Source organism: Sturnira hondurensis, unplaced genomic scaffold (assembly GCF_014824575.4).
Source record: "Sturnira hondurensis isolate 20B ecotype Veracruz unplaced genomic scaffold, ASM1482457v3 Scaffold0011512, whole genome shotgun sequence".
NCBI classification, from domain to species: Eukaryota; Metazoa; Chordata; class Mammalia; order Chiroptera; family Phyllostomidae; genus Sturnira; species Sturnira hondurensis.
The window spans coordinates 667092-681054 of NW_028084143.1; the positions used below are offsets into that span (position 1 = coordinate 667092).

The 13963-nt window shown below is 49.9% G+C and overlaps 1 protein-coding gene across 1 annotated transcript in view; it reads left to right on the top strand.

The window, feature by feature from the left end:
* The window catches only part of DISC1 (DISC1 scaffold protein), a 269744-nt gene that overhangs the window by 48652 nt on the left and 207129 nt on the right, over window positions 1-13963 (top strand). The gene's annotated exons all lie outside the window — the stretch shown is intronic.

Sequence of the window (13963 nt, forward strand, 5' to 3'; positions counted from 1 at the left end):
GACTAGCAGATCCTGACACCAAAGCCAGGTGAGGGCATCTCAAGAAAGAAAATTGTAGACCAACATCCTTTATAAATAAAGATACAAAAACATTCAACAAAACACTAGTAAACTGAATTCAATGGCACATGAAAAGGTTTATACACTACAAGCAAATGGTGTTTATGACCACATGGGATTTATCCTGAAAGGAAGGTGGTTCAGCATAAAATAAATCAATGTAATGTTTCATATTAATAGAATGAAGGGGGAAAACAGAGAAGTCGTCTCAATTGATGCAGAAAAGGCATTTGACAAAATTCCAACACCTTTTCTTGATAAAAACTGCAAAAGCTTTTTCAACACAATAAAGGATGTTTATGCAAAATCTACAGCTAACATCATCCTTTCTTCCTAAGATCGTAAATGAGACCAGCCTGCTTTCACCATTGCTATTCAATATTGTACTGAAAGTTCCAGCCAGAACAAGTTGCCAAAAAAATTAACTCTCTATTTGCAGATAACATGATCTCACACGTAGAAATCCCAAAGAACCCACAGGAAATTATGAGTGCTGATAAATAAATTCCACAGTGTTTCAGGGTATAAGATCAACACACATAAATCAGTGGCCTCTCTATACACCTGCAACAAGCAATCCAAAAAGAAAGTTAAGGAAGCAATTTCATAGTTAAATAACGGGGAATAAATTTAACCACGGAAGTGAAGGACATTGCTGAAATAAATTAATGAAGACTTAAGTAAATGCAAAGGCATTCTGTGTTTATGGGCAAGAATATTTAATATTATGAAGCTTCAGTATTGTACCCAAAGCAATCTGCAGGTTCAAGGCAATCACTATTCAAATTGCAATGCCATTTTTTTTTGCAGACAAGCTGATTCTCAAATTCATATGGCATCTCAAAGGGTCAGAATAGCTGAAACACTCTTGCAGAAGAAGAACAAAATTGGAGGACCAGCACTTCCTGACTTAAAAACTTGCTATAAAGCTGTAGCAATCACAACCATGTGGTGCTGGTGTCAGGATAGATATGTAGACCAAAGGAAGAGAACTGAGTTCAGAAATGTACCCGTACATCTCTGGCCAGCTGACTTTTGACAGGGTTCCAAGTCTACTCAACAGGTGAAAGTAATAGTCTCTTCGACAGATAGTACTGGGGCAACTGGAGTTTCACATCCAAAAGGACGAAGTTGGATCCCTACTTTGGATCCAACAACATAAGGATTTTCTCATCCTTACAGAAGATAAAGTTGGATCCCCTCATGTCGTATACAAAAATTAATTCAATTGGTGAAAACTATGAAACTCTTAGGAGAAAGCACTGGAGTGAATCTTCATGACCTTGGGGCTCTTAGATATGACACCAAGAGCATAGGTAACAGACAGAAAAATAGGGAAATTGTACTTCATCGAAATTAAAAATTTCTGTATATCAAAGGATGATACTGACAAACTGAAAAGACAACTGACATATTGGGAAAAATACTTGGAAATCATATATGTGATAAGGGTTTACTATCCAGAATATATAAGGAACTCCTTCAGTTCACCAAGAAAAGGATGAACAACACAATTTAAAAATGGATGAAGGACTTCAATAGTCATGTTTCCAAAGAACATGGGAGGTAAACATGGGAAGTGATACTCACCAGCATTAGTCCTTAGGGAAATGCAAACCGAAACCATAATGAGCTACCACACCACACCCACCAGGACGGCTGCTGTCAGAACATGGGAAGTAACAAGGGCTGGGAGGCTGGGGGTAGGTGGGGGGTCGCGGTCTGCTGCCGCAGGAAGGTAAGATGGTGTGGTGTTAGAGAACAGTTTGCAGTTCCTTACGGAGCTAAATCTTACTTACTAAGCCATTTTACTTTTTAAAAAGATTTAATTTATATTTTTATTTAATGAGAGTTGATATATAATCTTGTATTGGTTATATTTCAGGTGTACGATATAGTGATTCAGCATTTTTAAAAAGATTTTATTTATTTATCTTTAGAGGGGAAGGGGAGGGGAGAGGGAGAGAAATATCAATGTATGGTTGCCTCTTATGCGCCCTCTGCTGGGAACCTGGCCTGCAAACCAGGCATGTGCCCTGACTGGGAATCGAACCTGGATCCTTTGGTTCGCAGGCCGGCACTCAATCCACTGAGCTACGCCAGCCAGGGCTGATTCAGCATTTTTATACTTACAATTTGATTACCACACTAAATCTACAGTAGTAATTGTCTGTCACCATGTAAGCTTATCACATTATTGACTATGTTCCCTTTACGTATGTTCCAAAGGAATGGAAAATAGGGACTCAGATATTTCCATGCTAGTGTTCATGCAGCCTTATTAGCCAAAAGATGGAAACAATTAAAATGTTCATCAACAGTTAAATGGATAAACAACTGTGGCGTATACATACAATGGAAGGTTTTTTAGCCCTAAAAAGAAATGGCGTTCTGATGCTGCTATAGCGTGGGCAATCTTGAAAACTTTCAGTGAAATAATCCAGACACCACAGGGCAAATATTGTATGGTTTCACTTATATGAAATCCCTAGAATAGGTAAATTCAGAAATGGAAAGTGGGTGAGAGGGTAACAGGGGCCGGGGGGAGGGGAGGACGGAGACGTGGTTCCTTTCCGCCACGCAGTTTCTGTTTGGGATGGTAGGGGTCACCTGCAGCCTCCCCTGCTCACAGGTCTTGCGGCTGATGCTCTGCGGGCAGTTGGCTGGGGCGTGGCTGTGACACTTCCCTGCAGCCTTTCCCTGTGGCTGCTTGGCTTCCTTCCGCAGTGTGGTGATGGCGTCTGCGACGGAGAGCTAGACAAAAACCACCAGTTTGTTAGGACCGACCTTGGGGCGGCGTCACTGCTGCTGCGTTCTGTGAGATAGACGTAAGGGTGACCTGTATGCAAGGGCGGGGCAATTAGACTCCATCTGTTGGTGGAAGGGGTGTCTAAAGAATTTGAGGGACTCTTAGCACCGTCACAGACTGCTCTCTAGTCTCCCGTTTTTACCTTCTTCGTACATGCAAAAAATACTCATCCCCTCTCAAGACCCCTCAGAAGTCCCCGTAGTCTGGCGCCAGGCTCGGGCTGTCTGGGAGCTCCTCATCTGAGAATTGGGGTGCGGGTGTGGGTGAGGTTCCTCAGGGGTGACTCTTTGAGCACAGCTTCCCGAGTAGTTTCGCGGATCCGAACACGTGTGCGCTAAAGCCACAGGCCGCCAGCCCCTGAATCCCAGCACATGATGGTCACACTGGACGACCACGACCATTGTCAGAAATGGGGAGGCGGGAGGTACGCAGCAGCCCTGGGCCCACAGCTGTTCCGAACCCCGGCCGTGCGCGGGTTGCCCGCTCCTGGACTAGGGCTTAGCCTCATGGCCTGGAAATAATTTTTTGCGGCACCTGGTCTGGTCTCTGGACCCTCAACTCCACGCTCCGAGCTGTCCCCCCTTGTCCTTGATGGGAAGCCTCAGTGGAAAGCCAAGTGCTGTTCTCATCCCACTTTCCACCCGCACAGGTTTGAGGGTCCGAATGCCTCCTTCCATTTTGTATTTTCTCTCTCTTTTTATTTGCCATTGGGTGTAATTCTTTTAAAAACATTTTGAGTTTCATATGAATCTAGTCCATCAGACAAAAGCTCTACCTACAGGTCTCTTCAGGACAAGTCTCTTTTTCGGGCTCCCTGTGAACTTGGGGAGGCTGAGGACAGGGCTCCTGAGACTCACAAAGGGCTGTTTGACCCTCCGAAAGGGCCTGTGATCTCTTTGAGGTCTTACAAAGGGTTTCCAGTTCTGTTCTTGACCTCATCTTTGACCATATTTTCCTGGCAGCTCTCTGGACTGGATCTTTGCCTGGAAACTATTTCTTAATCTCAGCATTATTTGTCATCTGGAGAGGCTGGGAATAAATAGTTGTAATTTCCTGGCTCCTTTGCAGTAACAGTCATTTGTGTAGCTTATTCCTCCCTTCGAGCGAGCGTTAGACTGTGCCGGGTGGTCTCTTTGGTACCCTGTCGAGAAACCTCAGCCAGACTACCCAGCTCAGTGGGTGCATTTCCATTTTCCATGTCACCTTCGGTGACAGTGTTTCTGTACTTTCAGCTGCTAAACATGGGTTCTTTATTCCAGCTAAGAATGGTGTTTCCTCTCTTTCCTTTAAGCCTGCCTCAAGATGGATCATGCTTCTCCTGATTGTCTCTGGAAGGCCCTTCCGATTGCCAGACACCGCCCAGCCCCAAATCTGGGGGTGCTCCTGTACCTATTGCTGAGCAGCAAACTGCCCTGAAGCCTAGTGGCTTATCAAAACGACAGCATTTATTATGCTCAAAAATCTGTAGTTTGGGGAAACCCCAGCAGAGCTAGCTCTTCTTTGCTGCATTTGGCACTGGCTGGCGCAGCTCCGAGAGTGAGGCGGTGCGCCCTCTGAAGGCTCGCTCTCCTGCTGGGCGCTTGGTGCAGCTGGCAACTGGGGCTCCACTGGAGCTCAGCTGGGGCACCTGCTCGGGGCCTCTCCTGGAGCCGCTTGGATTGCTCACAGTGTGATGCTGACTATAGGTGGGATGGTGGTGGGGGAGGGAGAGAAAGGGGAGGGGAGAACGCTGGAGGAAACAATCGTGTTTGATGACCTCATCTCAGAAATTCTGTAGTGTTGATTCCACCACATTCTGTTCACTTGAAGCAAGTTGCTAAAGTCAGCCCATGTTCAAGGGGAAAAGAATCAGACCACTTTTCTGATGGAGGGATGTTGTGATAAGATGACCCACGTGGCAGTTCAGGACTTCGGGGTTAACAGTGCCACCACTAGAGAAGGAAGGGGACTCCCCCATGGCTGCAGGATGAGAATTTCACGGTGGGCTGGGGTCAGATGCTAACTCCTTGGACCAGTTACTGAAGCCAAGGGGGTGAGGCCCTGGAATCAGCCAGGCGTGTTTCCCAGTTTGTCCCTGTGATGAGGACGGTCTCGTCTGCTCTGAGAAGGGTGGGTGCTGAGCAGATGAGAACAGGAGCCAGCACACTTCCTGCCCGGTGAACCCTGCACACCGGGAGTAATTAAGAATGAGAACAAACGAAGGATGTTCCAATATCCAAGCAGATGAAAGCGAAAACACTGAACAGAGTTTGTGCGTTTGGTCAGAAACCCTTTATCGAATGCCTGCTCTTGCTAAATTAGCAAGCACTCTGCCGGACAACAGGCAGCCGACGTGAGTGAGCACAGTCTCGCCCTCTCAAACCTGCTCTCGCTCATCAGCCCCAAGTTGCCTCTTACTACAGGTTTTCCAGGGATGCTCGTCCTAATCTTTTTTCAGAAGCAAAGGAACCTTTGATTTGTCTCTGACCCTGGCAGTGTCTAGCGGGGCTTTGTGTGTGAGACTCATAAAAAGTTCCACTCATCATCTGCTTATTATACTGTAAAATACGGTGCTGATCGGCCTGCATCCTGCCGCTGAATTGACTGTTGATGAATTTGGTCGGCTGAATTAACTCTTTTATTCCCATATGAAGTGACAATTAGAAATAATGAACTCGCATTCAACTTGGGACAGTCAGTACTTAAAGACACCTTCGTGGGCTGTGAAAATGGAACAAGTGCTTATTTACGTGTTTAGTTCTGATTTTCTCTCTATATTTAGTTGAGGTGTAATTTACATCCAAGGAGAAATGTGAGATGTTTACTAACCTGCCCTGCATCTCTGGGTGAGGACCGCCAGCCGGCAGAGCGGGGCACCCAGGCCTGGGCCAGGGGACTGGGCAGGTATGGGGCTGCCCTTTCGCCCTGTCACCTGTCCTCGAGTGCCAGCGTGCTCCTCCGGGATAGGCCGGGAACAAGAGCGCCCGTCCTGCAGTGTGGGAGGAGGGTTCACTGTGATGATGGGGCATGCGAGCGCCTGCCCACAGGTACTGAAGTATTATTTGTTTTCTTTTATCTTTGCCCAGCCCCGCCCTCATGCCCCACCCCCGAGTAAAACGTGGCTGCTTCTGTGTATCTCACTGCCAGCAGCTAGCATGCAGAAAATAGGATGGAGTGCTGTGACTTCCTAATTTCTGTGGGGCAGTAAGAAGCTGATTTGTACGTAGCCTGATTTCTTTCAAGCTGCAAAAGATTTCAGATGTTAGGTAAAGCAATATGTATTAAAACATGCAAATGATAGTGGAGTAGGTAAAGCCTGACCCGTTCACACCTTCCTTCCTGTGGTAGCCTGGTTTTCTCCTCTATGGGCTAAAAGTCACGACCTTGAGTCTCTTGTTTTCTGCTTCATTCTCTGCTGCATGACATTGGATGACACTGAGAAAATGAAACTGAAACTCTGCTTGGGCTCGGCAAGAATTGATTGTCCTGATTTTGAGGGTGGATGGAAATCACGGAAAAGGAAGACAAGGGGACAGAAATGGGGGCTGAAGATGAGAGCAAAGGAGAGGAGATTGGAGAGGCCGACTGTGTTCCCACTGTTCCTGTGTGTCTGCTGTTCTGTGACCTGTACCCTCGTGGACGGAGGGGTTAAGGTGCACTTCCCAGGTGACTGTTTAGCCCGTGCATTTAAAACTGTCAGTCACAAACCAGACTTCCATCTCCTCCACGTAACGGCAACGATACGGTGCCCCTGCTGCTTCTCGGGGCTCCTTGCACTCGGTATGCATCGTTGGGCAGCTAATTTGTTTTTATAAACTCTTCAGGCACTTAATTAAATCTTGCATGCTGTCTAATAAAAAATTGACGACAAATATACCACCAACACACCCTGGGTGACAGAGTCACACAGGAGGAAAACCCGGAGTGGCCGCTTTCCCAGACTTAACAAGCGCTGCGCGGTCTTCCGCCTCTGCCTGGTGCCCCTCCGCTCAGGTCACTGCGTGCTTGCACCAGCCGCTCCAGAGGCCCGGTTTGTGAGACACGAATTGTGACCCACTTCTGGAAAAAGTTATCCAGGAAAATTTGAATGTTTCCTGTAAGACATGGAAACAAAAACCTGACTGAATATAAATATTTGAAGGTTGACCAAGGGCATCCATTGGAAGGAGGCGGATTGCCGGCCAAACCCAAGGGCATCTCATGGGTCGTGGGTGGTGTTAGCCCCCGGGCAGGCCCAGGAGGAGTGAACATCACCAGGCCAGGAAATGGCACCGTGGGAAGCTGCCTGCAGACCCTGCCCAGGAAGATCAGGGTCTGGGGTCGGCGTATGAGGTACAACAGGATGCAGCTTCCACCCAGCTCCCAGCTCTAGACAGTCAGACTCTAATACCCCAACTGCAGGTTTTTGCATTTAAACAAATGAGCAACCTGATCTATGAACCACGGGACGAGTCCCAACCCCCGCTGGCTGGCTCCGAGACCTCCCTCAGTTGGCTCCTCGTTCCCTCCTATTCCCGCTAATCAGCCCGCTCCTTGGCTCGCTGCGTCTGTCCGGTTTCTTGAGTGACTCCAACCTGATAGGTGGACGTTAGAGGAGGAATTGGGGGTCGGGAACAGGAGTCTTGACATCACTTTGAACCAGCTGCCCCTGTGTCCCTGGGCCATCTCCGTGGTCCTGTGTTGGCCTTTCGGTCTCGTCAATGAGCAGAGGTCCGGGTGGCGTGCGTTCTGAGTCGGGACTGAGTGGAGCCATAAAATGGAGCTATGAAGAGAGAGTCTTCTAGTTGCCGCAAGTCTCTGAGCTCTGCAGTGGAAGCCCTTTCGGCTCCCATGTTCTGTGGACACGCTCACTGGACACTTCTGTGACCTCCTCACTTCACCTGCCTGCATGTTCCAGCCTGAGAACTGCTTTCTTTGTGCTTTGGTCTCCTGACAACCAGAGCTCCCTGTTAATGAGAAGGACAGCAGTTTGGGACATCAGCTTCCCCCCGAGCTGCCGTGTAGCGTGTCCAACCTGAGATCTGCAGGCTGTTCTCCCTCCCACTCTCCCCCTACGAGTCCCTGCTCTCCTCCGCCCCCCCTGCGCAGCTGCTCGTGCCCGGTCTCCTCCCGCAATGAACAGCGGCGCAGGCAGGAAAGCCTGGCGGTCGTGCTGGGTTCTCACCTGCCCTTGGACGTGGAGCTGCCGTGCTTTCAGATTTCATCTCCCAACTGTCTCTTCCATCTGTCCTTAGATCCTGTCAGTTTTCGCGGGGACTAACCCCCTCGTCTCTGCTTCCTTCCCACTTCCTCTGATTCCTCTATCACAGGCTGGCCAGTCTTCTTTCTATTTTTAACATTTTATGTGTGTGTTTTCTTTTGCTTTATTTTTTAAATGAAATTTATTGGGGTGGCACTGGCTAATAAAATTATCAAGGTTTCAAGTGCACCGTTCTATGATCTGTGTATTGCATTCGGTGCCCACCACTGACGTCAAATCTTGCATCACCATATGTTTGACCCTTTACGCTCTTCTACCCCCTGTCCCCACAGCCTTCTTTTAAAAATGCCTGCAGGACCACTTTTCCATTCCCCCTCTCTCTGTGACTGATATACTTCAGGGTCAATGCTAAACTTGGCCTGTGATAACATCGTCTCACCCTGGCCCTTGCCTCGCCTTCCAGCTTCATTTCTTGCCTTTTCCACCCAAGCAACCGCCCTCCCTCCTCCGGTAGCTCCTGGAGGCGGTGCGCTGCTTCCTACATGACTTCCACCCCTGCCTGTACTCACTGCTTCCTCCTCCACCTCAGGTCCTACTCGGCCATCCAGCCTTGGTTCCAGTGTCCCTTCTTTTGGGGACTCTACGCGTTTCTCTGTCCTCAGGCATCTCGTATTTGAATGCAGCTGTTGGCTGTCCCATTGGCTGAACTGTAAACACTCAGGGGAGAGAAAGAGACCCCACCTAACTTTAACTCGATCCCCAGCACCTAGCAGGGCTCCTGGCCGGAGCACACTCTCAAGAAATGTTTATTGCGTAGGCAAAGAAATGTTCAAACTACATCTTACTTACCGAAGAGAATGCTTCTCACTGTTGCCATGTTATTAATAGTTGATCATTCTACTAACAGTGGAATCCTGAAGTATTAGTGCCTTTCAGGTCAACCTAGTTAAAACTTGACGGCAAAGTCCGGCTCTGTCACTTACTAGCTGTGTAAGCTTGGACAAATTACTTCATCTCCCAAGGCTTCCATTTTCCTATCTGTAAAATGGGCTAATAGCTCTTTGGAGAATGAAGTGAGATGGTGCATGCGAGATGTCTGAGTATCATACAATGCGGAATGAAGGTCAGTTGCTCACTGATAATCCCCAGTAAGCTACTTAGGTGTACCAGGTCTACACAGATAGTCTTTTTAAGCTGCTATCCTCGTGTCTTCTGTTCAGATGTGTTCACAAACAGGCTGTTGTCACAGAGCAGCTGGAGGACCTTGGCGTGCCTTGTCTGATGCCTTTTGAGCAGAGACAGAAACCGGAAAGTCCACAGGGAGGGACTTTCTAATATTTCACAGTAGACAGAGTCATTTTCCGCCACGGCAATGTATTGGGTGGAATGACCTTTATCAGTTGATGACAGTGATGTAGCAGAAGGGACAGTTTTCCTCTTGACCTTTACACAATGTGCCAGCTTGTCTCCCAACACAGAATAAGTTACAATTGACAGGCGTGATAGAACAGCGACCCCACGGAAGCTTTGTTTGGAAGGAGACCGGAGCAGCCCCTGTGAGCTGTAGGACTCGGCGACTTTTGTGTCCCCCAGGGTGGCAGAGAGTGATTACCACCTAAGTCTCGGCCAGAACACTTAGCGTAATGAGTTCCTCTGGGAGTTTGTTTTTAAATGAGATTTGTTTGTGATGAATTTTTAGTGCCAGGGGCCTGATTACACTGCACGGACCGCACTGTGTTCTTTTACCTGCCTGTCTTTGTCAGTGCTCTTCTCACCAAAACATCACGGGATGGTTTCATCTCATCGTTTTTATCGCTTGTTTTTGCCTCTCCTGAAATGTTGCTCCTTCCCTTTAGTTTTCTACTCCCGAGTGATTTTCCCTCCAGGCTTTTTTCCATGAGGCTAATGTGTGAACTTGGCATGTTTGCTCCTGCCCCAGGCAGAGGTGGGCAGCAGTCCGGAATGCAGGGCAGGATTAAGCTGGCAGGTCGGCCTGCCAGGGTGGCTGGGGGAAGGTGCCCCTGGGAACCTGCCCACTCAGGTTGTCCCCCTGTCAGGCACTAATGGCTCAGAGAACCACAGGCCGTGGACTTCCCCTCTTCCGAAAGCCAGCAGAAGGGGGGCATTTACATTTGGAGTGGGTGGCAGCTGTGGGTCCCATTTATGAAAAGTGAATGTGGAAATGGGCATTTATTCTGGAACTTTCCCCCGAGCCAGGTCTGTTGGGAGGGGAGGACTCAGACCTTGATCTGCTCAGAGGGCACAGCGATGCCTGCCCCATCGGCCTCCCTGGGACGCCTGGGTGTGAGTGGAAAGTGTGCCAACGGCACACCCCTGCCCGCTCCTCAGCCAGGCCCGCCTCTGCTTGGGCGGTGTGGGCAACGGTTTCTCCTTTTTAATCTTTTCTACCACCCCAATAGAAAAAAAAAGAAAAAGGGTTCTGGAGAAAAAAATAGAAGGAATTTAAAAAAATGCTTTGGAAGTTGGAAATCTAATAAAATCCCCAGCACCACAGCTGAGGATTTGGCCGCATGTTGCAAGGAAGTAAATCTGGCTGATGTGAGTGTTTTCTGCACATCCACAGAATCGGAGATTCGCTTGCGTCTCTGAAATGTGTCTGTCTCCATCAAAATGGTGGCTGAAGATGGAAACCTTTTGTTTTTCTTAAAGCCCTTAACCTGTGGAATGTTCACTGAACTCGTGTGACCTTGGGATGGCACCCAAAACTTGGCAGCTTGGAGCTGGCGATATTTCAGCTGCTGTGCATTTTTGAATCTCTGGGATTTCTTCAGAGGGCTGTGGTTTTCGAATGGTGCTCTGAGGGGTCTCGGGTGTGGAGGGGAGCCTGCAGACAGTGCCCCCCAGAGCCTGGAGTGCCTGGGCTTTTACTGGTTGTTAGGCATCCTGTAAGACTGCCTCTTAAAAAGGGTACCTATGTGAAAGAACAAAGCAAAGCTACACAAAAAGAAACAAACCTAAGAAGTGAACAAAGATACATGAACGACACTGTTGTTAGAACTGGAAAATGATACCTCGCAAATGCTGGAACTTTGTTGAGAGGGAGAGATTCCTTCTCAGTCCAGGCCTCTTTTTCATAGTGAATGGAAGCTTGACCTTCGAGCGTCCAAAACACAATAGAGAGAGGTGCTCAGACATCGGGCGCTGGGTGGGTCCCGCTGACAGCGAGGACAGAGTGGCAGGTATGCTTCACCGGGGAACAAACCGTTCTCGTCATCCCCACGGCGCCAGTGCCCCCGATTAGCTGGCGCAGCTGTGGGTTTCCAGCACAGGCAGCAGTGGGCTCCCCAGGACGGGCTGTTACTCTGTGTCCATTCCGCTTACAGGGTTCATTTTCTTCTTGGCAGCCGGAACCAATTGCTTTGGATCCGCCACGCAAGCCTCAACACCCAGAACCAAACTCCTGTTAATGAATCTCCCCAAATTTAAATGCACAGAGCCAGCCATTACCTCTTTTGACATAATGAAAAGAAAAAGTGTATTCAGGTGGGACAGTATGCTCATTTAGGCTAAGGACGGCATCTCTCTCTCTCTCTCTCTCTCCCTCCCCTTCCAGGATAGCAGTTGTTGGCTGTGGGCTTGAGAAAAGTCAGCTGGGCATTTCTGCCCACCCAAAGAGTTCTCTCACTGAAATCCCCGTCCTCTATAATGACATGAAAAACCACTATACTGTTCCCCATCTGTGTTTGAAAAATTAAGATTTTTGTAAGGGGAAGAAAACCCACCCAAAAGTATGGAGAAAAATAGGCTGTGAGTGATGCCTGTCGTGGGAATGACACTTTTGGGGCCTTTAGGCATGAACTCGCCCCTTGCAGCATGTGCTAACCGCAGGCAGGACGTCTGGGCAGGACGTTGCTTGTCCTGCAAATGCAGTTTCGCGGCGTAACAGTCTTTCCCCCTCTGGTCCAGAAATGTTGCCACGAGGTCAGACACGCTGGCCGTGGGCTCTCCGTGGAGCCTGTGTCTGGCCCGGTTGCAGGGAGCGCTGCTCCTTCCGTGCAGCCTCACGCTGACAGAGAGTGAAGGTGGACTTCCCGGCAGCACGTCTGTTATGTGGGACTCGCCGGAGAGTCGGTCCAGGGCAGGCGTTTCGAATGGTCGCTCCTGCTCTGGTCCATAATGTTATGGTGTGTAGTGCTCTGGTGGTTTTCGGCTCATCAGTCATCAGTCGGGTTATTACACCCTCCGCCATGGTTCAATGTCGTCCTCAAAGTCAGGCTTCCGCCCTCCCCTGGGACCCGCTGGGGTGGGGAAGGGCAAGGGATGATGTTTCCCCTCCCCCTTCCCCCTTCCTCCCTCATTTGGGGTTGTGGGGCGGGCCACCTCTGAGGGCCTCCAGGTGCCCGGTGGAGAGTTTGTTGTACCCAGTGCCAATGTCTGGACAGTTGATTCTCCGGGTCGTGGCTTCCCGTCTCTGACGGTGACCACAGTATGACACACCACCTGGTCCTCTGCACACGCGGAACAAAAGTGCCACCCACTCTGGCGTCCTGTTTCGTCCATTCTACTTCAGGATCAGTGACTGCTGGCCTCCATCCTTTGAGTCAGTATTGGTGCCCACTAATGGCTGGGACAGCGCTTGGAAAACGACTGCCCTGGTCCTCCAGGTGACCTTGAGCGCTCTGCTGGCCCACCCTCTGTGTGGAGCCTGTGCCGGTGCTGCTGGTCTGGGCTGCGTTTGGGATGCCGGGGCCCCTGCCGGCCTGCCGGGGGCCGTGGTAAACCTAGAATTCCCCAAGTCTTCAGGAGATGGCATGTCTTCAGGAGAGAGTGCCCCCTTTTCCTGCCTCCCGAGAGCTCTGACCATAGTTGAGGGGGGCACCAGAGTGGCCTGTGGGCTCTGGAGTTCTGCAGACATTTAGCCGCAGATGAGATGCAGTGTGCCCCCCTTTCAGACAGTTCCAGGTTCCCGGAGAGAGGAGCAGCATGGGGGACTTCTGCCTCCTGCCCTCAAGGCAGTGCCTTGAGCTCTCTTCCCCCTGCAAGGCTGTGGTTTCTCCTTCCTTCCTTTAGTCTCGGGGATGTGAACACAGGGCAGGCCTCTTCTGGAGTCCCTTCTCTGGCAGAGAGCTGGTCCAACAAGTGGTCTTGAAGGTGAGGTGCCCCATAGTTTCGTTCTTAACTGTGGCCTCTGTCCACTGGAATTTGGCATTAATCTGAACCCTTCCTCCTCTCCGCAGCAGAAGGGGTGCGATGGGCATTTTACACTCTTGAGTCTCACCCCTGCGAGTCGTCAAGGGGTCTCTGAGTGCCTAGTGGCCAGCATAGCTTCGCTCTTACAAATCAACTGGCCAAGTGATGTTTAACCAGATGCAGCTGGTTTTCTGTACAGAATTTCGTTCCCATTCATTGGAGTTCTTCATCCTCCACATCACCGTAGGAGGGGTTCCTCGTCACCTGTGGGGTCACTGTGTGTTTGCAGATGGCACTGGCCTCTTGGGGCTGGTGTCTTTGAGGGGATGAGGCTGGTTCTGTGAGGCCCAGAGAGGCTGCCGGGAGCTAACTGCCGTGGCTGCCAGTGTGCGGCCCAGAGCACAGGAGGCTGCAGCAAGGGGCAGGTGGGGACCTATGTCCCTTTCTCCCCCTGCTCTCTCTTTAGTGGCCTCTGTTGGCAGAGCCTGACCACAGCCAGGGTCAAAGTCAGAACTCTGGGAGGCTGGCAGGGTCCAGCCCAGCACCCAGACCAGAAGGTGAAGGTGAGCATTGAGTGATCAGGGCTTAGTAACTGGCATGTCCCCAAATAACACCTTGCCTCCCCATGTTGTGAACCAACTGAGAGACGACTCTGGGGGTACAGCAGATGGCGGTGTAGACCCCGCTCTGTAACTGATGAAGCTGGTGCCGTCTGGAGGTCTGTGGCAATGGCGGGCCTCTGGGTACCCAACCTCAGAGTGAGA